Source organism: Apodemus sylvaticus, chromosome 4, assembly GCF_947179515.1.
Source record: "Apodemus sylvaticus chromosome 4, mApoSyl1.1, whole genome shotgun sequence".
Classification (NCBI taxonomy): Eukaryota; Metazoa; Chordata; class Mammalia; order Rodentia; family Muridae; genus Apodemus; species Apodemus sylvaticus.
Window position 1 is genome coordinate 160,661,407 of NC_067475.1, and position 10,325 is coordinate 160,671,731.

A 10,325-nucleotide genomic window follows, 5' to 3' on the forward strand; every position below is an offset into this window, starting at 1 on the left:
GAGAGAAAGACAGAGAGAGAGAGAGAGACTGAATTCTAAGTTATGCAAAATCAACAAAATGAATGCTTGACCTTAAAAGGTCATGGGTTTGTAAAAATTATATGTATTTGGGTATGTATAATCTATTGCCTCTAAAGCATCCGATTCTATCATGCAATTTTTCACTTACAGAGTGGAAAATATTGTACACACAGACACACACACACACACACACACACACAAATCCCTTCACCCTAACTCCTAGTCCTTCAGGTTGACCTTAGATGTCATTTCTTTCTGGAATCTTCTGCTGCGTCTGCACTCCACAGCCAGTGTGGCTCCCCTCCTCTGTGTGAGCTGCTTGAAGCTTACCAAATATGGTCAGTGCCTACCTGGTTCTTCTCTGCCCAACCTTACTACAAACAGCATTTAGGTCACTATTTCACTTACAGACAGCAACATCCATATGTGTTCAGTAAATACTGCTGATGGCGAACAAATTGGAAGATAGCTTACACAGGGTGACAAGTACTGTACCTGGCATGACCCCAACTCTCTGTAAAACTGTTCCTCATTTCTCTCTACTGAGCAGATACACTATGGCAATATCCAACCTAGTATCCAGACTGCCTTCATAATTATTAACTTAAAGGCCTGTCTATACCTAACTCCTGACTGACATCAGCAAGTATAAAGTATTAATTTCTATGCAGCCAGAGCCTCTTGAAAGCATTCAAGAAGTGTAGGCTGACTGAATGAATGTGAAACAATTTTAATACTGCATGATAAGGGCCAAAAGTACACAAAGGACAAACAGCAGCATTGAGAAAGAAATACCAGAGAAGTTACAGAACATAATTTAAGAGAGAGAAAGAGGGCAAGAGACAGAGAGGTCCAAATGTGAACTTTGTGTCAACAAGATGGCTCAATGGCCAAAAAAAGATTTCAGTGCAAGCCTGGCATCTGAGTACCTCAAAAAAAGACATAAAGAGGGAAATTGATCATCAATTCCACAAAGTTGTCCTGTGACCTCCACAGGAGCACTGGGGCACACAGGAGCACTGTAGCACGCACACTCATGTATGTACCAACACACAAGTAAAAAATTCACACTTGGGCTGGAGAGATGGCTCAGTGGTTAAGAGCACTGACTACTCTTCCAAAGGTCCTGAGTTCAATTCCCAGCAACCACACGGTAGCTCACAACCAGCTCTAATGGGATCTGATGCCCTCTTCTGGTGTGTTTGAATACAGTTACAATATACTCATATAAATTAAATAAAATAAATCTTTAAAAAACATCACACTTTAAAAAGTACAAATAAATAAAATATGAGCTTCATGAATGAATTTTTTCAAAGGAAAGGGAAGAAACTGCATGACCAGGTAAAGAGTAATATTACATGTAGAGTAAATGATTTCTCTGGACCCTGGAGTAAGGAGAGAATAAAAGAAATTGGGATAATGAGGCCAGAGAGGGAGGCAGAACCACATCAGCAAGTTCATGAGTGTAAAAGTCTTTCCATCTCACCTTGCAAGTGACAGGGACAATAATACATTTTGAGAAAATGAATTCTAACATACATAGATTGTCACTCTGGCAGCAAAGTGGAGATGGGCTGTGTAGAGTCAAGAACTGAGTGTGAGCAGCTAGGGACTGCACTTACATTGAAATGGGAGAGAAGGCATCATGGAAGATATTCAGTAGCAATTTACAGAGATTGCTTCTGATAAGAGCCAAGGAAGCAGAAGAAGGGAAATTGATGCAATGCAGACTTTTTATTTGGGCAACCAAAACATAGAGGATGTCTACCTACAGAGGGAGGAGAGGAACAGCAAAAAAAAAAGAAAAAATTATGGCTTTAAAACACTGTGGCCATGCAAGATAAACCTTCAGTGTCCCTTTTCTTTCTTCTCCATAGAGCACAATTTTCTCTGAAGGCTGTGGGTGAGGCTTTACCATTTCTCCACCAAGGAACTGAGTGCAGGCAGGAGTTCTTCATCACTAAGAGCAGGATATGGTCAGCACTTCCACTAATAGATGTGGGATGGAGGTATCTGTCCTCAGCTTGCTGTAGGCATCTCCTTCCCTGTCATCCTGCCTACAGAGGATCACAGCTCCAATGAAATTCAAGAGACTTTTATTGAGGATGAATCTTCAAAGTGATCCCAAGCTTTCTGTAGACACTGCACATCTTTACCTACCAACTGGACTATGTCTATCTTCTGCCCCTTGTCTAGGAGCTAAATGGTTCCCCAATGATTGATCGACTTCATGAAGTCACTTTCTCTCCTAGAAGAGGACATTACCGATTGTATAATCATTTTTATTCTGTGACCCTCCTAACAGCTTCCATGTTTTAGTTCAGATATCCATCTACATTCCCCCACACAACACTGGAAGAAGTTGATTTAAAGTCTCTAAACTTAGAGATAGGCCCTGAGTACCATTAGAAGGCCAATGTATTCCATTCTGACATAGTCTGTAGTGTGTCCTCGGGCATATGACAAACAGTTAAACCAAGACGAACATAAGGATTCTCAGTTGAAACATTCCAATAGAATTTCATTCTGATACTGGACTATACATAGAGATGCACACATTGGGACAGTCCCAGGAGCCATTTTTCATCCACATGGTCCATCAGATGAATGTCACATGTGCTATAGAACCATTGAGGCTCAAACTCACCCATTTCTAAAACCTCTTCTATGATGCATTTTTGGCTAATTGAACCCATAAATTGTCTTACTTGTTTCAGCAATAATTTAATATTTGCCCAATACTATCTGCTTCAGAACCTGGGATAAGCCTGTGTAATGACCTGAGGGGAACACAGGCAACGCAACATCAGGTGGAGTAGGTGGCCATCCTCAGCAGGAAGGTGAAAAGATGCTGGTTAAACTGTTTTTTTGTAGTGGGAAAGAAATAGCCTAAAGGTCTCCCTCTGTGTTTTCAAAGGGCTCTTATAGAACCCAAGTGGAAATGGTGATTAGGGCAGTCCTCTGAGTTAGCACCCCTCAAATAAGGATTTTAGGGGTCACCAGAGACCATTTAGATGTCTCAGCAGATAAAGGTACTTGGCTGCCAAGTTTTCTTTCCTTAACCCACATGGTAGAAAGAAAAAAAATCAACTCACATAAGTTGTACTTTAACCTCCACGGAAGGAAGGAAGGAAGGAAGGAAGGAAGGAAGGAAGGAAGGAAGGAAGGAAGGAAGGAAGGAAGGAAGGAAGGAAGGAAGGAAGGAAAGAAGGAAGGAAGGAAAGGAAGGAAGGAAGGAAGGAAGGAAGGAAGGAAGGAAGAAGAAGAAAGAAAGAAAGAAAGAAAGAAAGAAAGAAAGAAAGAAAGAAAGAAAGAAAGAAAGGAAGGAAGGAAGGAAGGAAGGAAGGAAGGAAGGAAGGAAGGAAGGAAGGAAGGAAGGAAGGAAGGAAGGAAGAAAGAAACTAGCCTGGACTTGGACCCTTGGGCATCTTAGACCCTAAACCACCAACTAAAGAGCATACATGGGCTGGACCTAGGCCTCCCTGCACGTATGTGGCAGATGTGCAGCTTGGTCATCACGTGGGTCCTGAACAAATGGAGCAGAGACTGCCCCAAAAGCTGTGGCTTGTCTGTGGGATACGTTCTTCTAGCTGGGCTGCCTTGTCTGGCCTCAGTAGGAAAAGAAGCACCTAGCCACTCAGAGACTTGAAGTTGGGAGTGAGTATTTCCAAGGGGAGGGGGGCTTCCCACTGGGTCAGAGAAGAAGGGAAGGGGAGAGGGAAGGAGTGTAGGAGGAGGTGACAGGGAAGGGGGCAGGGAGTGGGATGTAAAGTAAACAACTAAAAATAAAAGTCAAAGGAAAAAGGAAAAAAAAGAAACTTTCTTTTAAAAAAGATGTTTAAAACAACAACAACAAAAATTTTTTAAGAAGTATTACTTACACACGATACCCAAAAGACAAGCATGTGATGGTTAGCGTTAACTGTCAACTTGACAGAATCTAGAATTTGTAATCACCTTTGGGCATGCCTTTGGGGGAGGTGGGATGTCTTGATTGACACTGTTGGTGGCACCATTCCTCTGGCTGATCCTGTACTGTGTACAGAAAGGGAAGTGGGAAGAGGCGTCCGTCCTTCTGTGCCTGAGGAGTGACTAGCTGCTTCAGGCTCCTGCTGCTTCCCCACCACAGAGGGCTGTGCTCTGGAGCTGTGAGCTAGAATACTTTCTTTCCTTATGTTGCTTTATAAATATGGGGGGGGGGGGTGCGCGCGCGCGTGTGTGTGTGTGAGTGTGTGTGTTATAAGTACCACAGCATGTGTTTGGAAGACCTCTCCTACCCTGTTGGTCCAGCATGGAATCCAAGTTGCCAGACTTCTCACCAAGTGTTTCTAACCACTGAGCCATCTTCCTGTTCCTAGTCCCATATCCTTATGTCTGGGTCCATGCCTATACCCATTGCTATAGTTGAAGTTATCTATATCACAATATCTATGTGTCTCCATATATATAACTCCAAACCAATCTGTAGGTATTTCTATCTACATAGGTTTATAAACAAGTGTGCCTGTGCAGCTGCATAGATAATACTTTTATCAGGTTTATTGTAATGATAAAGTCATTAAAATGTTGGTGTTCAATAAATATTTGTTGGATGACTGAAAATAAGATCTTTGCAACATTTGAAGTTCTGCAAAAGGTTAGGTGTTGTATATTGCATTAATTGTTGTAAAGCTAATAACAGAAAAGCCAGCACTAAACTTGCGCATTACTAGGAAATGCTTTATCTCAGGCAATTTCAACATCAGCAGCAGAGTAGACTTGAGGCTGGATGGTGTCACTAGAAATGCTTGCACTGCTTCCAGCTGTCACCCTGGTTCTGGCTCCATTTCAAAATTACTCTCAACAACAACTAAAAATCTGTATTTCCTTATCTCTTTGCCCTTGGGCATTGAGCTCTTCTCTTGGTCTTCCTCTTGACTTGTTTTCTTCTCTTCCGTCTTTCTCTTCACTTGTTTCTTCATATCACTATGAGGCAGGCTCCGTCCAATTTTAGAAAAATGGTATTTTTTTGTAAAGATACTAACTAGCTCATATAAATTCTAGAAACCTTGGGACAATATAGCCAGCAGCAACCTCAAAGAGAAACCTCAAAAAAAAAAAGCATTAGTCCCTGTATCCCGGGTACTTAAGAAGCGGGCATCCTGGATGTCTCTTCTATCCCAAAGTGCTTGCCTAAGAGCTAGTGTATATGGCCTTTGGGATGTTTGGCCCGTGGGCTCAGACCTCTTGTGAGTCCTCGGGCTGCTATGCCCTAGACACAAGAGACTCGGAGAGTGGGCTCCAGTGAGGTTGTTACAAGACCTTTTCACAGGAGCCACCCACGTGCTGCAGCGCCCCTGAAAACAAAGCTGAAAGGGCTGACTCACTCCTCTGCAATGCTTCAGGACTCCAGCCCAAGGGAAGGAAGCGTCTGCATAATTATCAGCCGCCCACTGCTCCGTGGATCTCCCTCATCAGTGGGGGCTGGCAGCACGGTGACAGGGCTCCACCTTGCAGCCTCATCAGGGTTGAAGTCAAGAGACGATTGCATTTCTAATTTCAGTTAGGGCAAAGGCTACTGTAGAGTCAAGGCAAGCGTGACTCAGCCAGCAGCAAACACAGTGACAGCAGCTCATCCGACAACAGTGGCAGGGAGCAATAACTAGAACAGGTTCCTGGGAGGTCGAATGCACCCACAGGGCTGCTGAAGTACTCCGGAAAGGGAAACCTCACAGACCGCGAGGATTCCTTAACAAGAAATGAGGATTTAGACGCAGCGGGTACTATGGTTAAAAGCCCCAGGTGTCAGGGGGCGGGGCATACAGGCCACATTTGTGATTAGGGGAACACCTGTCATCTTCAGGAAATGGAAATGGAACTCCGGAGGAAAATAGGGGCTTTGCTAAATAGCTTGCTGCCTTTCTTCTCCTAGGGAGCATGGCACTGCTTCCTGGAGGCTTGGCCTTCTGATTTTTGCAAGATTGTTTTCTGTTTTCTTAGAGACTTAAAATCGCAGCAGTTCAGGTCTTTTTTTTTTTTTTTTTTCATTTCGTTTTTCAGAAAGGCTTGAGTTGGAACTCCAATAGAGAACTCTTTCACTACCTCTGCCATAATTATCATATTACTGTGTTTTGTTATCTTCAAAGAATATGAGTCTAGCTAAATTCTTAAAACTTATTTCATATACCTATTGACTATCCCTGAACACGTATCCACCAGAACATGGTTTCCAAGAGCACATCTTGTTAGTGAATTCCTCTAAGCTTAGAGCGAGGACTGCTGCATACAGCAAGCACTCAGCAAATACATTAAGATGTGGTTCCTCAGAGAGCTGGGACCATTTCATATGCTCAGATGAAAGTTCAGACATGGTGGCAAATGCCTATAACCCGGCCCTTGAGAGCTTAAGGCAGAATGATATGAAGCTTGAGGCCAACCTGGGAGACCTCTCTCTCTCTCTCTCTCTCTCTCTCTCTCTCTCTCCTCCTCCTCCTCCTCCTCCTCCTCCTCCTCCTCCTCCTCCTCCTCCTCCTCCTCCTCCTTCTCCTCTTCCTCCTCCTCCTCTTCCTCTTCCTCCTCTTCTTCTTCCTCCTCTTCCTCCTTCTCTCTCCCCTCTTCTCTCTTTCCTTTCCTCTCTCTTTCTCTCTCTCTGTCTCTCTCTCACTCACACACACACTCACACACACATAAACACACACATAAACACACACACACACCAAGTATCAAGTCCTCAAACCTTCTTTTAAACTGCAGCCATATTATAACACATTTTAAGCAATGTGTGCATGATCACCTTTGCCGACTCCTGCCTGGGCTAGTTCTTTCTCTAAATCTCTAAACTCTACTGTAAAAATACCTGGTCAGCCACTTCTCCGTCTTCCAGTTTTCCTGGTTTATTCAGTCTCTCAACAAAGAAAAAGAAAAAAGTACCACTCAAAAAATGCCAGGGGGCGAGTTAAGATCAAAGTGAATGGCTGGGGGCAGAGCAGGCACCGAATGGCAGTGCCCCAGGACTCCTGCTTTTAGGGACCATAGCTGGGTTGTGTAAACTATGTTAGGACTGACTGATGGTTCATAAAAGAGAAGAGAGAAGCAAACTCTGCTTTTTCTAGATAGGATGTAGATTAATTATATAACTCCTGTAACTAAGTTGAGTTAATTTTCAACCGGTGTCTGTCCAGTGTAGCACAGGAAAGTTGGACTCTATTGTCAAGTCCTGCAGTGATAGCATGGTCGAATAGGAATGTGAGGAGCCAGAGCCAGAGCCAGGGCTGAGCATCAGCAGACTTACAGGCGCTCTCTCTCTCTCTCTCTCACACACACACACACCACACACACACACACACACACACACACACACTCACTCACACGGGGGTCTGTAATGTACCATCTCCAGTAACAATGCTGTCTAAGATGTTATATCCTGATAATGAAGGAAATTAATGCAATGTGTTCACTAGCTTTATTGAGGAAGTCAATTCCTAACACGTACACATCAAATCATCACATTGCATACTTTAAATTTATATAGTTTGTCAACTATATCTCAATAAAGCAGAGAAAGAAGAGAAAGGGGTAACCAGAAGTCAACAGAGAAAACACAAAAACACTCCTTAAGGTCCGTGAAGCCAACGCAGCAGTTCTCGGTAGAGCTTTCCAGGATCTGCTCTTTCAACGTATTTCTAAGTACATTATTACAGCTGCCGTTCACACATTTTAAATGTAACTGCCTCGAGACTCTGGAATTGTTGCTTCTGTCAGGACTGCGCCCTCAGAAGGTGAGATCATTTCAGCTCTCTGAATAACTGTGTGGAGGATGAGTGCTGGCTGCCTCGCACTGGACATGGAAAAATGAAAGGAGCCCGACAAAGATTCCCTGCAAAGGCTCGGGCTCCTTCCTCTTGGAGATGAGCAGTCCTCTCAGTGTCAGCCATGCTGCCGGCCCTCCCAAGGCTCAGCTTTTCACCAAGCAGGACTCCTGAACCCCCTTTCGTTCTGGAAGATCGTGTTACAAACCAACACGTTAAAAACGCTGACTTTCTGAGGAACTTAGACATTTTGTTACTTAGTCCTATGTCAGAAGCACTTCTCAAACCAGCTTAGGGCCATGCCTTAAATGTACTATACAGTCCGGTTCATCGGTTTGCTTAAGTTTGGCATCCTGGTTTTCCGTTTATTTTCGCTCTCCCAAGGCTTTTCATGGGCTTTAGCGCTGCTGACTACGCTATGGTGATCATTTTGATAAACAGTTCTGACTCCGGGTAACATAAATTCCAAGTGTCAGATCTGAGGTAGAACTTTCAAGTCTCCTGGTCCACCCAGTGGTTTGCAGACTGCTCTCAGGGATGACTGCCTCTCCCTCTCCTCAGCCACAGTGACTGCCTCTCCCTCTCCTCCCACTCTGCTTTTGTTCTTTTGGCTTCCGTAGGTTTCTGCAAGCAAGATTCCACTAAAGAGGTGTGGGTGTTGTAATCGCTAACCAGAGAGGGAAAAAGACATTAAAATTTAATTCACTCGTTTTCCTTCATTTATTTGCTCAACTCGGCCCTACCAAACTTCGCCAGAGGTTCTGTGGAGCCATGGAGAAGAACACCCCACCTTTCTTGGCCTCAAGGTGTTTCCATTCTGGTCCTGAAAGGCAGACACAGAGATAATCACATCTGATGAGACGGGAGTTGACAACCCACCCAGAGGGTTGTCAAAAGGAATGTGGGCACCGATGTAACGGGACAGAAAAATCACAGGCAGAAGCATCGTCACGTCGTATAAAGAGAAAAAACCGGGAGAGCTCAGAGCGGTAAATGATTGCTACAGTTGGACTTTTTAGGCACATTTTTCTATGGCAGGTCCCCAGGAAATAGCCGATTGATTGATTTGATTTGTTGATTTAGCTAACTCATTGTTATGTGGGGTAGTATAAACTTCATGAAGGAGCTTAAAGGTCTCTGAAAAGTATTTTGTTTTGCAAACTAGAACTAGAAACTAAAATGATCTTGGAAATGCAAGTGTGTATAAAAGGTCAGCTAATTTAAAAAAAAAAAAAACAATTTGCAACTATAGGATACCTGATTTGGTGTTAGGAGCTGTGGGCAGATAGATACCTAATGTATAACCCAGTCCCTGAGGATGATTGTGTAAGCACGGATGATATAAGGTCAGTTTCCCATCGCGAGCCGAGAACAAAAGGCTAATAGAGGGTGGCTTCCTTGATTTCCTTGATTCCATAGAGTGAGCAGGAAGGTACTGCTGCTAAGATCATAATCGAAGTAGTCTAAAAGACAATCAGGAGCTTGTCTCTATGTCCAGTTTCACCCCCCAAACGCCTTTCAAGTCACCTTTCAGGGGACACCAGGCTGTCCCCTAACCCTCCCTCCACACCCCACACTGAGCTATGTGTCCTCTCTCCAGCTTTTAACTGTGCGCAGAGGTCAACCTGCCTCCTTTAAAAATCCCTGCTAACCCGAAAGGCCTGTGCAGTCTTCCTCATGTATCAAATCCATGGAAATTCCCCAAGTGTAAGGCGCAGCGATGACTGCTGCTGTTGATAATTATATATATATATATATACACACATACATACATATATATGTTTATATATTTATGTGTATATGTATATAAACATATATATGTTTATAAACGTGTGTGTGTGTGTGTGTGTGCGTGCACACCCACTCCTGGCTGTCCTTTGTGGGTACCGAGGAATTGAACTCTGGTCTTCACACTTGTCCAGAGAGCCACCTCCTCATCCCAGTTTTAATCATTGTAAGCCTTTCGTACGTGTCCACTGCTCATTTTCAGTTTGCCTGTGTAACTTGCACTTTTGGTTTTACACAAAAACACAATCTTCGACCATATTTAAGCAAAAAGCTAATATGTTGAAAAACTCCTTAGGTTATTTCACAGAGTCTAGGGGAAGTCAAGAGGGGAGAAAGAATGGATCAATCTTAGAGAAATTAGCGGGGGTGCTTTCAGGACTTCTCACCACACATACTCCCATGGCATTTGTTTCTGGAACATGGACCACATGCCTTTGCTCGACCACACCTCCATTTTAATTCTTTGGAAAGAGCTCCTGTTGGACACAAGTTGGATCAAATATCCTACTTAGAAAAAAAACCCAGTTTAATAAAAATGTCTATAAACAGGGATATAAACCTAGTCACCAGAGAAGCCAAATGTGCAAAAGATAGAGCAAGGCCTTTGAAGGGGGAATATACCTTCCCATTCAGATGCCTCTTTTCTCCTGTAGTTTTTCCATCTTATCTCTCACCCCATTATCACCCCAGGCTGAAAAAAGCTATACCTCTCATTTAACGATACCC